The 15,099-nt window shown below is 46.0% G+C and overlaps 1 protein-coding gene across 8 annotated transcripts in view; it reads left to right on the top strand.

Moving 5' to 3' along the window:
* PCDH15 (protocadherin related 15) overlaps nt 1-15,099 on the top strand; it is an 827,643-nt gene that overhangs the window by 352,943 nt on the left and 459,601 nt on the right. For 7 of the 8 annotated variants that reach the window (XM_054204839.1, XM_054204838.1, XM_054204854.1 and 4 more), the window contains one exon: nt 10,291-10,350. The gene's annotated coding sequence lies outside the window, so the exon portion shown is untranslated. Of the gene's footprint in view, nt 1-10,290; nt 10,355-15,099 lie in introns of all 8 variants that reach the window. The other variant, XM_054204844.1, reaches the window with a different exon arrangement.

The following is a 15,099-nucleotide window of genomic DNA, read 5'->3' as shown; positions in this document are numbered from 1 at the left end:
GGTAAAAATTCACCTTAAGCCATTCACAGTACAGGCAACTTCTTAAAGTCATTGGCCCAGTCCAGGTACCAGTTTGGAGAGAGATGGGAAATGTAATTTCTGTCTGAAACCAGGGCAAAATCAGCTGAGGTGAGTCTAGAGTCAGGCAGCAATGAAATTACCTTGCTTTTCTTCTGGGGTTAATATGAGCAAGTCTTTAAAAGAACAAAGTAGGGCTGATTATAAGAGTGCCCATGTGCTGTTTTGTAGCACTTGGGATGAGCAGGTGCTTTTTTTTAAAGCAGTGTACGCTCATTACAGAAATGGTCTTGGAAGAAAAAAAGAAAAGGGAAAAAAATAAGGATGTTATTCAGTAAAAATCCCACCCTTAAAGCAAATAAAAAGTGAGGAACATCTAAGGGTTATGTTGGAAGAGAAAGGAGGGGGAAATGATGGTGAAAAAAAGCTGAAAATGAATCAAAAGTGCCATTGCGATGGGGAAAAAAAATAAAGGCAAACATAGTCCTGATGTATGTACGGAGCATAACCTGCAACAGGGGCAAAGCAAGTGTTCTAATTTCTACAGAGGCAGCAGCAGCCCAGCTGGGTCTGTGTCCTCCTCTGGGCAGTGTGTTACGGGAAAGCTGTGGGGCAGCTGGGAGAGCCAGAGCAGAACAGTAAAATCAACCAGAGGTCTAGAAAATATGCCCTGCAGTGACAAATTGATATTATTCAGTATGAAGACAAAATGAAAACGGTCTCCAATACATGAAAGGCTACTTCATAGAGGAAGACAGTTTATTCTTTTTATCCATAATAGATGGCATAAAATTAATGGGTGTAAATTGCAATAAGAAAGGTTCATGTTAGATATCTGGGGAGGCATTTAGAGCATTAACAGTCCAAGTAGTGAATAAGTTGCCTGAAAGCAATGTAGAATATGATGGTGATATACTGAAGTTAAATGTCCACGTCTTTAAATAAACATGGATCGGGAATGAAAGAAAGATCTGAGCATGGAAATGGACCTGATGACCTGCTGAAGTTCCAGGCGACCTGGTGGTTGCTCTGAGGTCATTAAAATGCAAGCCCTGACTCTGCTTTTGTCTTAACATACCCAAACCACACTGAGCATAGAGGGGAAAAGAGTATCTGTGTGAGAAGGAAAAAAAGCCAATGCTGCCCAAAAGAGCCCTTGAAGCAGAAGGTGGGCAGGCAAAGGGACACCAATTCTCCAGTGTTTGGCTAAACTGAGATTTTCTTAATGCTTTATCCCTGCAGAGGACATCACCAGGTTACTCAGTAGTACACCCAGGTACCCATACAATTTTGAATACAAATATGCAGGGGATTTTGCTTTCAACTGTAAATGATGGTGTATGAAGACAGAAGTTCATTTTGCTCCAATTAAAGTTTTAGGATGGGAATGCTAAACTATTGTATTTTCCAGTTTTTTATTTCTATTTTTAATGAGCGTAATGGCTATGCTTACGAGGAGCTTCTCATTGTACTTGCCAATGGGAGAATGAAAATAGATTTGGGATTGTTTTTAGAAATCTTTGGATTAAATGTTTCTATTTTCAAGTGACTAACCTCCCTCTCTGTATACTAACAGTAGATTCACAGAAGCTTTTCTAATTTGCCAGTGGCCTAAGCAGCCAAATTGTTTTCTGCTTATGTGCAATTTTATTGCTGTAGTTGGGGCTTTTTTTACCAAATTTTCTGCATATGCAAGAAATTGGAGGTGAAAGACCATGAAATGAAGCAAATACCTCTGAGTTTTTCCAGCTCCTACTTCTGCTGTGTAAGAGGAGCTCTGTAGCAGGGCAGATGAATAAGGCTGGGGAGAAGGAAGACACTTGTGACTTGGGCATCAAACTCTGCAGCTCTCTAAGGAAATTATTAAGAGCTTAAAGTATGTTGCAAGCAGCAATAATGGCTTCCAAAAATACCAACCTGTGCAGAAGAACATAAAGATCAGGATGGGGTTTATTCCTTGGGATGCTGAGCACCAGCGCGGTCTAAGAAGTGCTAACTTCGGGGAGGAAGAAGCATGGCTACAGGTGTTGCAGTGGGAGGGCTCCTGTGCCGTAGTGTCTGTCTGTCGGCTTCCCAGCTGGCACCACAGAGCTCCTTGCTTCTGTACTGAATTTTTTCAGTGATCTTGTTTACCTGTTTTCTGTTCTTCACTGTTATCATCCTGATCTCGCATAATTTTAAATAGTTATTGCCAGGTAGAAATCATAAATTGGCGTATACTCACTCTTGCTAGCAGAGACTTTCCCTTCTCTTCTTCCCAAATAGTGCGTTCACAAGTAGGAGTGTTTGGAAGGGGCAAGGCAGATGAAGCAAAGCCTCACAGTGCCTTCAGCTGCAGGCAGCTATACTGATAATGTTTTGTAACAAGCCATAACTACATCTAGGTTTGTGGTTTTGCACAAAATTGTGTCTTAGTTTGAGACACATCCTTTTATATTTGCTTCTTTGGTTAAAATGCAAACCTCTGTTGCATGAATGCTGGAATGAATTTCGGCATGGCGTTTGGATTACTCCCAGAGGAGCAAACCATAAGCAAATAGTTTCTTTAAAAAATCCAGCTTCTCTTAGTTTGTATTCAGTTACGTGGCTATTTTCCAGTGGGAGAGACAGAAAAGTTACAATTCTCTCTGCGGCGCTGTCATGGTTTAGCCTCAGACGGCAACAAAGAACCACGTGCCGCTCGCTCGTGCCTTCCTAACACAGGAAGAATCGTAAGAAAAGGCAAGACTCTTGGGTTGAGACAAAGGCAGTTTAACAGAACAGCAAAGGGAACAGGCAAACAACAACAACAACATGGATAGGGGAATATACAAACGCGATTACGGAACCGCCGCTCCCCCGCTGCTCGCCGGCCAGACCCGGGCCGCCCCAGCCCGCTTTTAAGCGGCAACTTCCTGCCCCCTCCCCCGGCAGCTCAAGGTGGGCGTGGCTCACATGGCATGGAATACCAGGAAAAGTTAACCCTATCCCCACCGGAACCAGGACATTATCCACCCCTTATTCCATACCATCTATGCCATGCCCAGCAGGTTCCAATGAATTGCCACCACTTTCCCCTGTTTTATATATATATATACACACACATATAATGCCCTTAGTTTATGGGTCATCCCTCCAAAGTGTCCGTTGAGTTCTTTTAATCCACGGCTTTGGGCTCCATCTGTTAGAACAGTCTCTCAGGGCAGGTGAGATGCTGGGTGGTGCTGGTCTGTTGCATGCTGTATTTTTTTTCGGAGCTAGTGACTGGTGCACCTGGTGTGGCTCATGCACGCAGTCCGTGGGCTGAAGATGTAGATCTTGAGGAAACTGCTGGGCGCCGGCTGCTGAGATCAGTTCTTATCCCATCATCCCTGTGCCTTACTTGTAGTACAACTGATAGCAGTTATAGCAATGAGGACATACAGTGACAGTGTTACTTAGCAATTAACAGCACACAATCTGATTCATTGGCTATTCTCGCCCAAAATCAGATCTCCATGAGGTACACATCGGACTTCCCCATCCTTCCGCATCACCCACCAAGTGCACCCAGGTCCTTGGGCAAAAGCAATCCCACGGATGGGTTTGCCTTTGCCTGAGGCAGGACTAACCCAGACTGTCTTCCCTAGCATATTCTTCATGTGCACTACGGGGACTTTATCCCCTTCTACAGTACGTGGAAGTTTTGATTGGGCAGGGCCAGCCCGATTGTTAGATCCCCTGGTGTTAACTAGCCAGGTAGCTTTTGCTAAATGCGTATCCCAGTGTTTGAAAGTCCCACCACCCATTGCTCTCAGTGTAGTTTTTAACAGTCCATTGTATCGTTCTATCTTCCCAGAGGCTGGGGCGTGATAGGGGATGTGATACACCCACTCGATACCATGCTCTTTGGCCCAGGTGTCTATGAGGCTGTTTCGGAAATGAGTCCCATTGTCCGACTCAATTCTCTCTGGGGTACCATGTCGCCACAGGACTTGCTTTTCAAGGCCCAGGATAGTGTTCCGGGCAGTGGCATGGGGCACAGGGTATGTTTCCAGCCATCCAGTGGTTGCTTCCACCATTGTGAGCACATAGCGCTTGCCTTGACGGGTTTGTGGCAGCGTGATATAATCAATCTGCCAGGCCTCCCCATATTTGTATTTCAGCCATCGCCCTCCATACCAAAGAGGCTTCAAACGCTTGGCTTGTTTGATCGCAGCGCATGTCTCACATTCATGGATGACCTGTGCAATAGTGTCCATGGTCAAGTCCACCCCTCGGTCACGAGCCCATCTATATGTCGCATCTCTCCCTTGATGGCCTGAGGAGTCATGGGCCCACCGAGCTATGAATAATTCACCCTTATGTTGCCAGTCCAGATCCACCTGAGCCACTTCAATCCTAGCGGCCCGATCCACCTGCTGGTTGTTCTGATGTTCCTCCGTGGCCCGATTCTTTGGTACGTGGGCATCTACATGGCGTACTTTCACAACCAGATTCTCTATCCGGGCAGCAATATCTTGCCATAGGTCAGCAACCCAGATGGGTTTGCCTCTGCGCTGCCAGTTGCCCTGCTTCCACTGCTGTAACCACCCCTACAGAGCATTTGCCACCATCCATGAGTCAGTGTAGAGATAAAGTACTGGCCATTTTTCTCGCTCAGCAATGTCCAAAGCCAGCTGAATAGCCTTCACCTCTGCAAACTGGCTCGATTCACCCTGTCCCTCACTGGCTTCTGCAACCCGTCGTGTAGGACTCCACACAGCAGCCTTCCACTTTCGATGCTTTCCCACAATACGGCAGGACCCATCAGTGAACAAGGCATATTTCTTCTCATTTTCTGGCAGTTTATTATATGGTGGGGCCTCTTCTGCACGCGTCACCTCCTCCTCTGGTGACATTCCAAAATCCTTGCCTTCTGGCCAGTCCATGATCACTTCCAGAATTCCTGGGCGACTGGGGTTTCCCATTCGAGTTCGCTGCGTGATCAGTGCAATCCACTTACTCCATGTAGCATCGGTTGCATGATGTGTGGTGGGGACCCTTTCTTTGAACATCCAACCCAGCACCAGCAGTCGAGGTGCTAAGAGGAGCTGTGCTTCTGTACCAACTACTTCCGAAGCAGCTCGAACCCCTTCATATGCTGCCAATATCTCTTTTTCTGTTGGAGTGTAGCGGGCTTCGGATCCTCTGTATCCACGACTCCAAAACCCTAGGGGTCGACCTCGAGTCTCCCCTGGTGCTTTCTGCCAGAGGCTCCAGGTAGGGCCGTTCTCCCCGGCTGCAGTGTAGAGCACATTTTTAACATCTTGTCCTGCCCGGACTGGCCCCAGGGCCACTGCATGGACTATTTCCTGTTTGATTTGTTCAAAAGCTTGTCGTTGCTCAGGACCCCATTTAAAATCATTCTTCTTCCGGGTTACTTGATACAGAGGGCTTACAATTTGACTGTAATCTGGGATATGCATTCTCCAAAAACCCACAATACCTAAGAAAGCCTGTGTTTCCTTTTTACTAGTTGGTGGAGACATAGCTGCTATTTTGTTGATCACATCCATTGGAATCTGACGGCGTCCATCTTGCCATTTTATTCCTAAAAACTGGATCTCCTGCGCAGGTCCCTTGACCTTACTTCGCTTTATAGCAAAACCAGCGTTCAGAAGGATTTGGACTATTTTACTCCCTTTCTCAAAAACTTCTTCTGCTGTGTTTCCCCATACAATGATGTCATCAATGTACTGCAGATGTTCTGGAGCTTCACCCTGTTCCAGTGCAGTCTGGATCAGTCCATGGCAAATGGTGGGGCTGTGTTTCCACCCCTGGGGCAGTCGATTCCAGGTGTATTGGATGCCCCTCCAAGTGAAAGCAAACTGTGGCCTGCACTCTGCTGCCAAAGGGATTGAGAAGAATGCATTCGCTATATCAATCGTGGCATACCACTTGGCTGCCTTGGACTCCAGTTCGTACTGGAGTTCTAGCATGTCCGGCACAGCAGCACTCAGCGGTGGCGTGACTTCATTCAGACCACGATAGTCTACAGTTAGCCTCCACTCTCCATTAGATTTTCGCACCGGCCATATGGGACTGTTAAAGGGGGAGCGAGTCTTGCTGATCACTCCTTGAACCTCTAGTTGACGAATCAGCTCATGGATGGGAATCAGAGAGTCTCGGTTAGTGCGATACTGCCGCCGATGCACCGTTGTGGTAGCAATCGGCACCTGTTGTTCTTTGACCCTCAACAACCCCACAACAGAAGAATCCTCTGAGAGACCAGGCAAGGCAGACAACTGTTTAACTTCCTCTGTCTCCAAAGCAGCTATGCCAAAGGCCCAGCGGTACCCTTTTGGGTCCTTAAAATACCCTCTCCTGAGGTAATCTATACCAAGGATGCATGGAGCCTCTGGGCCAGTCACAATGGGATGCTTTTGCCACTCATTCCCAGTTAGGCTCACTTCTGCCTCCAGTACAGTCAACTCTTGGGATCCCCCTGTCACCCCAGAAATACAAATGGGTTCTGCCCCTCTATAGCTTGATGGTATTAAAGTACACTGCGCACCCGTGTCCACTAGAGCCTTATACTCCTGTGGGTCTGATGTGCCAGGCCATCGAATCCACACCGTCCAATAAACCCGGTTGTCCCTTTCCTCCACCTGGCCGGAGGCAGGGCCCCCCTAATACTGGTCATAGTATCCATTACTCACTTCTTGCATAAATGACTTGGAAGTTCCTTCAAGAGGATCAGAAGCAAGATCAGGCCTTCTGCTTTGTCTGGGGAACGGCCCACTGGAAACTGGGGCGGCACTTTTCCTGGAGGGATCCCCTTTTGTGGTTGTCCTTCCTTGCAACTCCTGTACCCGTGTCCGCAGGATCAAAGTAGGTTGTCCGTCCCACTTCCTCATATCCTCTCCGTGGTCCCGCAGGTAGAACCACAGGGTGCCTCGTGGTGTGTACCCTCTGTACTCTCTCTCTTGAGTGGGGAAATGCCTGCTTCTAATAGCTGAGATGCTGGCCCGTGCAGGTGGGGAGTAGAACATATTCTCTTCAAGTTGCTGGACCTTCCGCGACAGTTTCTCCACAGCTGAGACAAGGGGGGAAGAGAGACTTTCTTCATATCGCCGGAGCCGGCCAGCTACCTCATCCACCGTTGGTCCCTCTTCACCTTTCCATTCCATTACTGCCAGGGAGTTGGCATATGACGATGGTGCGCTCCGTACAAACTTCCGCCACATGGGCCTTGTGCATCGCACCTCATCAGGGTCTGTGGGTAAGTTTGCATTGTCCAAGTCATAATAAATCATCTCCCACACGGCTAATTCTCTCAGGTACTGGATACCTCTTTCCATGGTAGTCCACTTGCTTGGCTGACATACAACATCCTCGCTGAAGGGGTACCTCTCCCTCACGCCTAACAGGAGTCGTTTCCAGAGGCTGAGGGCTTGGGTCTTTTTCCCGATCGCCTTGTCAATGCCGCCTTCCCTAGACAGGGGTCCCAGCTGCCTGGCCTCCCTGCCCTCTAATTCCAGGCTACTGGCCCCATTATCCCAGCACCGGAGCAGCCAGGTGACAATGTGCTCGCCTGAAAGTCGGCTAAAATCTTTTCGCATATCCCGCAGCTCACTCAAGGATAGGGATCGAGTAATTATCTCTGGTTCTGCCTCTTCCTCCTGCTCTCGTGATGGCCCTGGTTCATCATCATCTCTTACTAAGCGAACTGATTTCTTTGTGTACTTCTTCTTTTGTATGGGGGCAACTGATACCGGCACGGGTTGGTTCCCTGGTTCAGTGGCAGTGGCTGCTATGGGGGTTGGAGTAGCCGCAGTGGCTACCATGGGGGTTGCAGTAGCCGCAGTGTCTGTCGCAAGGATTGCAGCAGCCGCAGGGGCCGCCGCAGGGGCCGCAGCAGCCGCAGGGGCTGCAGGTCTGGTTTCCATCTCTTCCCCTTGAGGGTGCTGCATAATTCTGAGCAGTGCCTGGTAGATACTGGCCAGGGCCCAGCACAGCGCGGTGAGTTGTGCCTCTCTAGAATAGCCACAGCATTTTCCCTTCAAATATTCTACCACTTTATCAGGGTCCTGTAATTGTTCAGGGGTGAAGTCCCAGACCATTGGAGGTGAGTAGTTCTCTAGGTACCTGCCCATGCTCTCCCACATGCCATGCCACCCCTGACTATCCAGCCTCGGAGCAGATCTCCGGGTGGTAGTCTTAAATAGTCGCTTAACCCTAAACAAGACCTGGAACGTATTCAGGAGATATAGCACTAGGAACACGCTAGTTTGAGTATCCCAAGGATATTCAAAATTCTCAAAAGCTGTCATACCTGACCCGAAGGAGAAAAGGGAGGCAAAAGGGCTGGGGAAATTATTAACAAATTCTGAGAGACGGTGTCCAATGTACGGACAGGACAGCAAAACCACATAAACACCCCAAAATAGCCGTCTGAACAGTGATGTTATCATATCATAAACAGATATCGCACAGGACAGCAGAATGATAATCCTCATCCCTTTTCCAGACATGGTAAACAGCATCGCAGGGAGTACATAAGCCATATAGGAATTTATGTAACACAGCCATGAGAACAAACCAAGCAACATGATGACCAGTGACTACTTACCTAATAAAATAAATGCATACAAAAAAAAACCCAAAACCGTTTTTTCCACGTTCTAGTTGGATTCTGTCGTTATCTCAACCCTTCGAGCCCCACGTTGGGCGCCAAAAAGGACTGTCGTGGTTTAGCCTCAGACGGCAACAAAGAACCACGTGCCGCTCGCTCGTGCCTTCCTAACACAGGAAGAATCGTAAGAAAAGGCAAGACTCTTGGGTTGAGACAAAGGCAGTTTAATAGAACAGCAAAGGGAACAGGCAAACAACAACAACAACAACACGGATAGGGGAATATACAAACGCGATTACGGAACCGCCGCTCCCCCGCTGCTCGCTGGCCGGACCCGGGCCACCCCAGCCCGCTTTTAAGCGGCAACTTCCTGCCCCCTCCCCCGGCAGCTCAGGGTGGGCGTGGCTCACATGGCATGGAATACCAGGAAAAGTTAACCCTATCCCCACTGGAACCAGGACAGGCGCGTCTGGCTGCTTTCCTTAATCTGCTTGTAGAGGGTGCTTTAATTTTACCTAGGCAGTTGCTTTGTTTTGGTGAAGTCTGTGTGCCCGGGGCAGGGAGTTACTGGCTCACACCTGAGCAAAAGATTTATATGTGTTAGCCTGTAATTGAGATTATACACCAGCAGAGGCATTCTTCCTCTGTTGTGCCTCTAATACGCCCCCTCCTCTTCCAGTTTGCAATAAGGGTTGTCTTCACAGCGGGGACAGGCAGGATGCTGCTCCCGCACCTCTTCCCAGATTTTCAAGGGCTCTTTCATCTCAGCAACAGTCCTGCGCTTGCCCTGCAACCTGTATGTAGTTTAGATTACATCTGAGACAGGCGATGTCTGTAATGAGAGAGTCTGATTGGGGTTCATTAGTCAGGACTGCACTGACCTTCCTGCTCAAACAGGGGATTCAGCTTCTCATCCCTTTCTTATTCTTTTTTCTTCGGAGGGAAGAATTTCTCAAGCTGTTTGAAAGATGGACTTCGATTTAATCTTTTTGAAGAGCACTTATCCGCAACTGAGAAATCAGTATAAAGGCTGCATAGTAAAATAGGAGCTACCTCCTGCCAAATGGACGTACAATCCAGCTAGTGTGAAGAGTGCAATATAACCTATTCTAGCTTTAAAGAATAAAAATACTGCTTCTGAAAGATGCTGAACTAGCAGGGCTTTCATCCTCAAAAAACAGGGAGTACACTCCTTAATGATGGATACCATGTCATTCTGTGGGTGGACACAGCTGTAGGTGTCTTTACTGACTGATGAAGATGTAACGATATTTATCATCTGCTCGGGGCCATTTTTATCCAAAGCCGCTACTCCAAGGCCTTTCCATCCATCTATTTCTTCTTCTTGCCCCTTTTTGAGATCACATTTTTTTGAATCATGATACATTCTTGCTGTTCTTTCTTGTTTGCACCTATGTTATGTTTTCACTTTTGTCTTCTCCTTGCTTTCTTGCTCTGCCTTATTTATTTCCTTCTACAGAAAGGAGAAGTCCACAAGTAGAGTGCCGTCACCAAAACTGGAGGACTTCTCCTGGGAGAAAAGAGGTTCCTCCAGGCTCCATCAGTGGTATAACATGCTAGTGTCCCCACCTTGTTGTGACACATGGATAGCTATAGAATGGGCGGTAGCAGAATTGTTTAGTTGCATTCTGTTAAAAGAGCATGAATAACATTTTCCCAATTTTTCATCCCTATAGGATATCGCTCTGTGACACTGAAGCAAACTGCTGGAGTATGAAGAAGGCTCAGAAGTTCATGTAAGTGTGTATCTTCTGAAAACTGAATCACAAAAGCAGCCATTAGCTCTCTAGCCCTTTTAGGTATGAGGGAATTGATACAGCAGGAAACACTGGAAAAGGGATGAAAAGATTGCAGGGACAGGAAAAAGATAAAAATTCACAAACAAGGTTAAGAAAAAGCAGCAGGTAAATTGTCATTGTCTGACTTCTTGGGAGCTGTGACAATTTATAACAGCCGTGAATCACCCAGGAGTCTAGAAAGAACGCTAATGGATTGCTGACTTGCTGTTCTTGGTTTCTCTGGTTTTTTTTTTGGAGGGGGTTTTCACTCAGCAAGCGTCAGGGCACAGCAAGGACCAGTGGCTCACTGGGGCGGCCGGGGCAGCTCACCGTTCCCCCCCCACAGGGCCTTTGAGTGTATTAGTGCCCTCGGAGCCCTGGCATCGCATTTTAATGCACAAATTTTCTAGCATTTTGTTGTGCTCTCAGTTCCTGGTGGCTTTAGATGCATTTGCAGATCTCTTCTGCATTCCAAAAATAAACACGGCATTAATTTTAAGGTGCGGACGGACAGCTCTGCCTGTGGTAATTGCACAGCCCATTTCAGAATTGCACAAGGTTTACGAAGTCTTAAGTATTTACTAAAGCATAGATGAAATTATATTGTCGTATGGGTTGGTGCTGTATTGGTTGATACTCTTATGTGCAAGATAAGACCTAGTATACTGTATCTACTGCAATGCTTCTGTCTGCTGTGTCTAATTTAAGCTTTATCCTAGACTTTACATATTCCATAAGTAATGAGTTAATTGCATATGCCGTAGTCAAATATATAATGAAGTTATTAGCAGCGTACCTGGTTCTGTGTCCCGTACAGGCATGAAAACCAAAAAGGAATTATCCAAGATGCCACTTTTTGCTGTATGTCCTGGCTGTTTTGATATTAACTTGAACATTGCTATTATACTGTTATAAATGGAGTAAACGGTCAGCTTTACTCAACTGTATTTTCCCTTTTTCTTGGTTTAATGTGACTTTCCATGGGGGGAGGGGGGAGGAATCTTGTTTGCCCATGAGCACCACAGAAGTCAGATGGCCTGCTGCATATTTTAGCTTAGGTGCAAGAAAGTGCTTTCTGGCTGAAAAAAAGAAATCACAGGGGAAGAGCACTGCTGTAAAGTCTGTCAGTGCAATCTGCCAGAGAGCGTAGGATTTGGTCTTGGAAAAATCCTATTGCAGTAATCCATTAATCCATAGAATTACCTGGAAGACTTTCAATACAAAGAAGTAATTAGACGAGATCCCAATTTTTAAATTTGTATTTAACATTATGGCTCTTTCTGGTGCTTTATTTTCTTTTATTCACTGCCCTCTAGAGGTCTTGCAAATGAAATTAGACTAGGAAAATAAGGTAGCAGCACTGAGTGTCCCTGGCTGGTGCCGCTATGCACTGGCTTATACAATGTTTTAAAATAACTGCATAGATACTCCTAGAGCTAAATGCTGTTTTCCACGATCACTAGGAAGGGAAAAAATATTTAAGGTGGGCCCAGTTCAGGTTTTAACATAGCAACTGGCAGTACCAGCTTTTGAGTACAAAAGCAGCTGCATGACATTCCTCTGTAAGAGCCTGCCTGTTTTCTTACAGGTGATAAGACTTATGGCATAAAGTTATCAGTGCATCAAATGTTTTTCCCTTTATTCTTTTTTAATATGTTCTCGATAAAAATATTTTTAGGGAGAGATCATCTTTATAGGTGAACTTCAGTAATGCTTCTGAACCTGAATGTCTTGCTCTTCGTAACAGAATGGGTGAGGCCCGTTGTCCTTATGGCTCCGTGTCTCCCAGGTTGGCTCTGGGGGCTCTTGCAAGGCATTTCCCTCTCTGGAGAGTCGGAACAACTGTCTCGTCAGTGGACTTCCCTTATATTTAGTGAACATGGAAGCGTAACCTGCAGCACGTCCCCTTGTAGGGATGTTTGGGAATTGCTCTCCTCTATCTGGCTGCCTGCTTTCATGAAATGATTTGCATCTTAATAGCTTTGATACTGCTATCAAAGATTTTTTGGGGAAGGACAAAAAAGTGGTGTGGTATGATTAGGTGAACCTCGCTTCTTGGAAAAATACAAGAAATAAAGAATAGAAATGTTGTCTTTACAATATGGCAGGACTTCAGTTCAAGCTTTGCTTCACCCACTGGTGCTCGGCATCAGTCTGAGAAATAATTATAAATTCATATTTAGCTCTTTCACCCTTTATTCACTGGCAGTTGTCATGGGTATTTCTCAGCAGAGATGCCTAGGTCCCATTGCTTAGCTAATTGAGGAAATGGCAGCACTTCCTGGCTTTGTGTTTTATTGAGGAAAGCACTGTTCTGTACTTCTCCAAGTGTGCTTCTGTGAGATGTTCTTTAAGACTTTGTGTTCTATCTTTGAAGTGTGAAGCAAATTAAAGCTGGTTGGAGCAATGTTCGTGTCCTCCGCTGGCCAAGGAGGGCCAGATGCAGGGAAGAACAGCCTTTGGCAGGGCCCTGTGCTGGCACAGGGGGTGCTGCTGTGCAAACAACCAGCGAGGAGCTTGTGGGGGAAATTTTTGCACGAATGAAAACGCATTTGTAGGGTGAAGCAGTTAGTGCTGGGGACCCAAAATCCACCCAGCATGCCCAAGAGATTTTGTGCAGACTGGCTCTTCTGAAGTGTCTGGCCTTCAGCAGCTGGAACGGCTGCATCGTTCCTGGATTTCATAGTTTTATCCTCCCAGACCCCTCTGCAATGCACACCGGTGTGCAGGAAAGTGGGGAGGATGCAGACAGTCGCTTCAGAAGTCTATGTCAGACCTGAACTGTAGTACTTCTCATAGAGACACCCTTGATGTATCAGTATCTCTGTCCTCAACAGAAGAATAATATTAATCATGGATCTCTGATGCAGTAATTATGTAGCCTCTGTAGATTTATGTGATACTTATCTCCATGATTTGTCTCTCCTGTGTACATCCATAAATTTATTTTCCCTGTTCAAGATGCAGTTACAGATAGTTCTATAGACTTTGCAATTTGAGCTTTAGTTGAATTGTATCTTAGCACTGTGCCATTCCTCCCCAAAGTGAATTTGTTCCTAAATTATACTCCCTAAAGGAGAGAAACCTTGTCAGCTATCACAGTTGTATTGTGGCCCAAGTAAAGCCACAGAGATAGGTAGAGCTGGCTCTGTTCACCAGTGCTTGGTGTCAAAGTGGGCACCCAGAATTAGTTAGCAGTTTTTGAAACTTAGCTGTGGATGATGGATATGGAAAATTAATTTACATAGATCTGCAGCTTTGCATTCTTCTGCTTAATTTTCCAGTTGATTGGGGATTTGGTGTGTCACAGTTGAATTTGTCTTTCTTGGTATCAAAGTCTTGAAGCGCAAATAAGCCATTGCAAATTGTCACTTACAGCAAAATCTTTTATTATTGATGAGATTCGTGAGACAGGAAGGAGCGCTGAAGCATTTGCTGCCTTACAGAAGCTTATGGTCACAGAAATTACTGTGAGGGAAGTGTAAAATACCTATGGGGAATTATTCCAAGTAACTATGGGTAATAATAATATGAAAAGATAAAAATGTCAGATCGGTACATTTAGGCAGACAGAGGGGAGGGGTCTGTGCTCATGAGTTGTAGACCCTTTGGGAGAACAGGAAAAGAGTTTTCCTTCCTGTCTTCAGTGTCTTCCCATATGCCTGGTCTTTTCCTTAGCAGCTGCTGTTGGAAGATGCTCGACTGGCAGACTCTTCTCTCAGCTCCTTGCCTGACCCCGTGCACTGACAGTTCCAGGGAAGATCAGCTCCCAAATTCTGGTACTGCTTTAGGTTGCCTCCTTGAAGCGCCATTTGGATGCCTGGGTTTCCCATCATCAGTTAGGAATGCGCTGCCTTCATCCAAACGATGACCATCCCGATATTTGGAAAGAAGTGTCTTCGTTTTTTTGTTGCTGCACAAACGTAGTCAAGTTTTCTGAGGGTAAATGTTGAGAGGTGGATAATTTTGTTATGTGCTAGCATCAACCTGAAAGGGTCTACCAGTAACACACCCAACTTCAAGCCAGAGCAGGGCCAAACAACTAGTGTCTGTGAAGTCTGCTTGATTTTTGGATCAGAACTTACTTTTGCAGTTAGCAGAGGAAGGTGTAATTTTGCTCTCATTTTCCCCAGGTAATTGTCTCAGTTGAAGTACCTTTCCCACAATATATTGCTTTTAACGTTAATTATACCTGCAGATGGCTTTCCTTTATAGCTCCCTCTCTGTGTGCCTATACGGAATGACAGGGTAGTATAAATCCTAATGTTTTCATAAAAAATACAACAGAGGTAGATTAAAAGCAGTTACCCTTCGCTGATCACTCAGCTTATGAAGAACTTCACCATGCAGCTGCAAAATAGCGACTGGCTGTTTGTGGCCCATTTTCTGTGAGTAGGTCCATTACAGACCTTCAGCTGGGTGGGTGCAGAGCGGCTGCAGGTATCAGGACGTTCGCTTGGTCTCTCATTTATTCTCGGCGCTTGCATAGTCAGAAATCAAAAAGCTCCCAGTACTAGAGCTGAAATATAATGGGATTATATCTGAATAACCTCTTTGTCTTTCATTGCCATTTTAAAGGTCTGCTTTTCTATGAGTTCTCTTTGATTGGTATTTAAAAATGCTACTGGATTGTTTACCTTGATGGGGATGGAGATAATCCTTAGACTACTTGAACGACTCAAGGATTTGGAGCAATTTCTCAGAGCT

The sequence above is a fragment of the Rissa tridactyla genome, chromosome 6, assembly GCF_028500815.1.
Source record: "Rissa tridactyla isolate bRisTri1 chromosome 6, bRisTri1.patW.cur.20221130, whole genome shotgun sequence".
NCBI classification, from domain to species: domain Eukaryota; kingdom Metazoa; phylum Chordata; class Aves; order Charadriiformes; family Laridae; genus Rissa; species Rissa tridactyla.
Note: the sequence above shows the minus strand (reverse complement) of the source record. Positions and strands in the feature narration are given on the sequence as shown.